Genomic DNA, 6,395 nt, shown 5'->3' with positions numbered 1-6,395 from the left:
TTTTTTTTGGTTAGAATATCTCATTATTAAGTTAGACAGATTGACACAAAAGTTTGTATTAAAGAGAAGGGAGGGCCCTGGTTTACAAAGGAAGTGAAATGCCAAGTGGCAAAGGTTCAGGGAGCACTAGAGGTGGAAGGAATATGGACATTCTCTCACCCTCACGGGAAACACTGGTTTAGGTATAAGTGGAGGAACTCCAGGGTGAAAATGGGGTGTGCAACAGGTCTTGATGTGTCTCCCTCACAACTGCTTATGAGAGGCAAGGGGAAAATGTAACTTTAGAGGAGAGAAGCAGGACAACAGCTTAACTAGATAATGAGAATGGACACCATCAATAAAGAGCAGATGTTCATTGTGAGCCTCAGCATGTGGCATAACACCATTTAATGTAATTTTCTTTCTGGGAACTTCTGTGAAACATTGAGTAAAATGAGAAAGGACACCGGAAAATAATAGTTTTTTAAATGGAAATGAGGACTCAGAGTGTGGCTCACTAGTAGAGTGCTTGCTTAACATATATAAGGCCCTAGATTCAATCCCCATTAACACACACACACACACACACACACACACACATACATTATGATGCATGATGATGATGATGATGATGACGACAAAGATGAAGATGATAGTAATAGTTAAAAATAAATTAAAATGCCAAGGATGCAGAAAAATAAAAGGGCGGGGGGTTTAGCTCAATGGTTCCACCGCCTGCCTCTCAAACACAAAGTCCTGAGTTTGATCCCCGGTACCAAAAAAAAAAACTGTAGAAATGTTCTAGATTGAAGGAGACTAAAAGGGATAACAGTTTAAAACTATCGAGTGCATCCTTTCTGGATCTGAGAGGGGAAATGAATGCTACATAAAATACATTTTGAATCACTTAAAATTGAAATACTAGTGCTAGATTAGGTAATTATCACATTTGTATTCTCTTTCCTATGTCTTTTCAGGAAGAAGTGGGATGTCTCAGTTGATTTTTTAAAAAGAAAAGGAAAGAAAAAAAGAAAGACAAAGAAAGAAGGGGGGAGATCTGAAAAAACTGCTCAGGTAACACAGAAGGTATCTGTGGATCTACAGATCAACAGACCCTCAAGAAGAGGAATCAGGGGCCCTTGGGCCGCGGCCAAGCTCTCGCTGTCCGCCTCAATAATATGTCTGCTTCTATGCCAGCCGTCGTGCCCACCGCCCGGAAGGCCACCACCACGGTTATTTTCCTTCATGGATTGGGAGATACTGGGCATGGATAGGCAGAAGCCTTTGCAGGTATCGGAAGTTCACATATCAAACATATCTGCCCACATGTGCCAGTTATGCCTGTAACATTAAATATGAACATGGCTATGCCTTCTTGGTTTGATATCATTGGGCTTTCACCAGATTCTCGGGAGGATGAACCTGGAATTAAATGGGCAGCAGAAAATGTAAAAGCTTTAATAGAGCAAGAGGTGAAGAATGGCATTCCTTCTAATAGAATTATTTTGGGAGGATTTTCTCAGGGAGGAGCTTTATCTTTATACACTGCTCTAACCACACAGCAGAAACTGGTGGGTGTCACTGCACTTAGTTGCTGGCTTCCACTTTGGGCTTCATTTCCACAGGGTCCTATCAGTGATGTTAACAAAGATATTTCTATTCTCCAGTGCCATGGAGATTGTGACCCTTTAGTTCCCCTAATATTTGGTTCCCTTACTGTAGAAAAACTAAAATTGTTGGTAAATCCAGCCAATGTAACCTTCAAAACCTATGAACCCATGATGCATAGTTCGTGTCAATAGGAAATGATGGATGTCAAGGAATTCATTGATAAGCTCCTACCTCCAATTGATTGACGACACTAAGAGGCCTTGTGAAGAAGTACACCAGCAGCATTGTAGTACAGTATAAACTTTTCCCATGCCCAATCTTAAAACTTCTAATGTTTGCAGTGTTGGAATGTTTTGCAAATACACATCAACGATATATAATAAATAATGTTTCCTTATGGGAAATTTATGATCTTTTAAGTTTCTATACATGTATTTGTATAATATGATCCAGAATATACCAGCATTAAAATAGGTGAGGCAGTTAGGTTCTTTTTCTCAAATATAATTCAGCAAAATAATAAAATACTGCAACAAGACTTTTTTATTAAATCATTTGAAAATTACCAGTATGCTAATGATAATTTGTTCAGGTAAAATGAACAATTCAGGTATAAATGATTTATGCATGCTATGACTTAGTCTATGGATTTATTCCAAAATTGCTTAGTCTGTATTCCAATGTCTGTATTTTTCTATATGTGTGCATTATAATGATTGTAATATGTAAGAATTAGATGTTATTACATTATTCTTAATAATAGGGATAATGCTTTTGTCAGTAAAGAGTAACATGGCTCTCTTCATTTAATGGCCCCTTTATTTGGGGGACCAGTTTTTCTTTTCCTTGATAGTATTTCTATTTAGTATTTTCTTTTCTCAAGAAAAAAATGTTTTCTTTCATGATTATCCTTCATAACAGACCAAATATACTGCCTCCCTGCCATATACATCTATTGTCAATACATGCTATAATTTGACATTCTGAATTACAGACACGTGGTATTTGAAATCTATATAACTTTAAAAGAAACTAAACATTACTGAAACTTCTTATATTATATATTTCAAGTAATTATACTTTAGTTCAAATTTAGACTTAGTTATTTAGAATTCAGATAATAAAATTTTATTTTTTCTGTAAGCAGACAAATGAATATATCATATTCTGGTATTTACAGAAATATTTAAGACTGATTTTAAAAGCTAATTTCATATTAAGTCTTCTGCTGCATTAGTTTTCTGTATATATGTTTGAAACCTACTACTGTAGAAAATAATCCATTAGAAAAAAATGCTTTATTTTTATCTGCCAATGGTTTTATTTGAAATTTTCACTTCATTTATTTTCTTAAATTCTTTTATTGGTACATTTTAGGTACATAATACATTTACATTTAACATTGGGTACTTGTCTTTTGTGCAAACACAAAAACAAATCATTTGATTTTAAATAGTCAAAATTTCCAGATTAATAGTAAAAAATTATTTGAAATCAAATTTTGGGCTAATAAAGGTTAATCAGAACCCTATAAATATGGTGTATTTACCATACAGTTTAAAATGTAGCAAAAATATATGCCTAATATTTCTGAACTAAGTTAATTTTTTGCTGCATTTCAATTTACCAAAACAATGTTAAGAATGCATCTTTATGGTGCTAATTGATCATGGAAATAATCTGGTAATGGACTATGTAGAATGTTTATAATGAAGCCATATGTTTATCTAGATTTAAAATTTTTAAACAATCATTTACTATGTCATTCTGCTTTACCTTGAAGAACTGTAGACTTGTTTCAGTTATACAAATCAGTAAGATCTTATTTATACCAAGAAATATTCCTTTGAAATGTTGTGCTGTAATGCAGGACAATGTAAATGTTTTGCATGGTTTCTATCAATGTGAAATAAAATATAATTCTGAAAAAGAAAAAGAAGAGGAATCAGGGCTGGGTAGAACAAAGATGGCTCCCTTGATCATTCAGATTAAGGAAAATCACCTTCTCCTTAGTAAGGGAGAGTTGGAATTTTGCAGGACAATATTCCCAAGCCTGGATAGGAAGCGCCCTGGGGTAAAGGGTGTGTGACTCCTTAGGGAGCTCTCCTTTTCCCTCTTAGTGTTGACATCCTATAGGCCAGGGCAGCATAGTGCAGTGACATCCAGTAACCCCAGGGACATTTCTCAATCTGGGTGCAGATCCCCCCACAATTCCTCTTTCCTCTTTTATCATGGCCCTGCCCTGAATCATGTTTTGGACAGTATGAGAATAAAAGCTTTTTAGTCACAGGAATTTCAATCATTCACAGGGCCTAAATTTCGGATCAGAGATGTCCAAAGGACCAGCATTGGGATATTGAAGGACTAATTAGGAGTAATCACCATTAGGAAGTGAGCCCCTCCCACACTTGTTGCCTCTCTGAGATATCATCATGCAAACTACTTGTTTTGCTGTCACTTCTGACTTCCCATTGTAAAGGGGAACATGAGTGTGGATTAAGCAAGATTAAATTCATTGACTATGTAATAAAGAGCAGTATTGAAAACTGATCATCCTAGCAAAAAGAAACATAAATCCTATTTGACAAAATGCCAAGAAAGGGCTAAAGTATATATATATATATATATATATCCAGGTCACATGGTTAGTAAGTATCAGTTGGAAGGAACTGGGTCTGTCTACCTTACTTCCAAAGCCCAGACTCTTGGCCTTTGTGCTTAAAGCCTCTGTTTCTGGTTGGTTCTAGGTAAATTCAGAAAAGAACTGAATGAAATTCCAGGACAGAGCATACCAGGGACATTAGGACAGCAAGATACTGGGGTTTTGTAGGTGTCATTTCAAATGAGTTAAGGAATAAAAAAGATGGGTAGCTGGTAAAGCACTACTTCTGAGTGTGTCTGTCAAGGTGCTTCCAGAGGAGATTGGTGGGTGAGTCCGTGGACTGCATTGGGGAAGAGCCACCCTCAATATGGGAGTGAATCATCTAATTAGCTGGGGGCCTGAACAGGACAAAAAAAAATGGAAAAATAAGGATTCTCCCTCAACCCCCAGAGCTGAGATACTCTCCTCCTCATGTCCTTGGACATCAGAGTTCCAGGCTTCCAAGCCTTCGGATTTCAGGACTTACACCAGCAGTCCTCCATTTTCCCAAGCATTTAGATTCAAACTGAGAATTATACCATCAGCTTCCCTGGTTCTGAGGCTTTCAGACTTGGACTGAGCAAGCTACCTGAATGCCCTGGTCTCCAGCTTACAGATTGCCTGTCATGGGAATTCTTGGCCTCAATAATCATGTGAGCCAATTTCTCTAATAAATACCCTGTTTATCTATCTATCTATTAATCTACCTACCTTTCTCTCTGTTTGTCTACCCATCTTATCCATCATCCTATTGGTTCTGTGTTGCTGGGGAACCATAATTAAAACAATCCAGTTTTAGTGCCATTAGGACATAAACAGCCAGTCAGTTGCACACAGGCCAAGGTTTCCTCTCTATTACTCCACTCCTTTGGGAGCCATCACCTGTTCTCTCTTGCACCCCTCATTGCAGGTGCCTAAAGAACAGAAGAGACTTTTGTAGCTTTGCTGTGCCCCTGAGGGACACCACAACTCAGGTGTCCTCTCTGCCCATCACTATCTACAGGGCTTCCAGACAGACAGAGTCACTGCTAGAATTAAAGCCCTATGGACCTCTTTCCAATGAGTGATTTTTTTTTCTTCAATAAACAGCACTGATATTTGGTGATTTTTAAAAATCATTAGTAGTCAACCAATCATAAATAATAGGGTATGAGAGTTTGAGGCCAGCCCGGATTACATACTGAATTCAAGCCATCCTGGACTACACAGTGAAACTCTGTCTAAAACAAATGAAAAATTTTTAAATTTTTAAATTTTTAAATAAATAATATGTATCAATAGCCCATGTGACTGAACACTTATACTCATACGTGTCTCAAGGTGTCTCATGATCTTTGGGAAACCTATTTCATCCTCAGTTTTTTTTCAAGATGAGTTTTAAAAAATATTTCCCTGTAGTTTTCACACATAGATGTTGTCTTCTCCTCAAGAATCCCACAGAACAAATTTATTCTAAATTCCTGAAGTCATGTTCATGCTCCTTGAATCCCCAAGTCCTGAATCTATTCTGCATGTGACATAATTTTGAGTTCCCTCTCCATCCTGATCACAATGGAGGAGTGAAACAAGTAAACAACACAAGGGACTCAATATTATTTTCAGTAGTACAGATATTTTCACAGTATTAATTCTTCTAATCTATGAACAAGGAAAGTCTTTCCAGTTTTTGTGTGTTCTTTTTTTTTTTTTTTTTTTTTTTTTGGCTGTTCTATAATTTTCATTATAGAGCTTGTCATTTGCCTAAAAACAATGCAGGCAGCTATCCATGGACTGAAACCTCCAAAACCATAAACCAAAATAAACTTTTCCTTCTTTAAATTGATCTTGTCAGGTATTTTTGTCAAGTGCTGGAAACCAGGACAATACACATATGTTGAACCAACCTCACATCTCTAAATGAAACAATTTTATCATAATGAAAGATCTTTTTAATACAATGTTGAATTAAATTTGCAAGTATCCTATTAAGGATTTTTTATGTATTTTCATCAAGGATATTGGTCCATACTTTTCTTCCTTTGTTGTGTCCTTAACAGGTTTTGGTAGCAGGTTAATATTGGTTTGTACAATGAGTTTGGAAGAGCTCTTTACCATTCTATTTTATTGAATAGTTTGAGGAACACTGGATTAATTTCCTTTAAAAGTCTAGTAAACTTCATTGAAT

The 6,395-nt window shown here is 36.3% G+C and overlaps 1 pseudogene; it reads left to right on the top strand.

Moving 5' to 3' along the window:
• The first annotated feature begins 1,065 nt into the window (after positions 1–1,065).
• Positions 1,066–2,074, top strand: LOC147823980 (acyl-protein thioesterase 1-like; annotated as a pseudogene).
• The last annotated feature ends 4,321 nt before the right edge of the window (positions 2,075–6,395 follow it).

The sequence above is a fragment of the Heterocephalus glaber genome, unplaced genomic scaffold (assembly GCF_053883595.1).
Source record: "Heterocephalus glaber isolate CG9 unplaced genomic scaffold, H.glaber_assembly_v1.0 deba00001561, whole genome shotgun sequence".
NCBI lineage: Eukaryota > Metazoa > Chordata > Mammalia > Rodentia > Bathyergidae > Heterocephalus > Heterocephalus glaber.
This window is presented reverse-complemented; position numbering and strand designations above follow the sequence as displayed.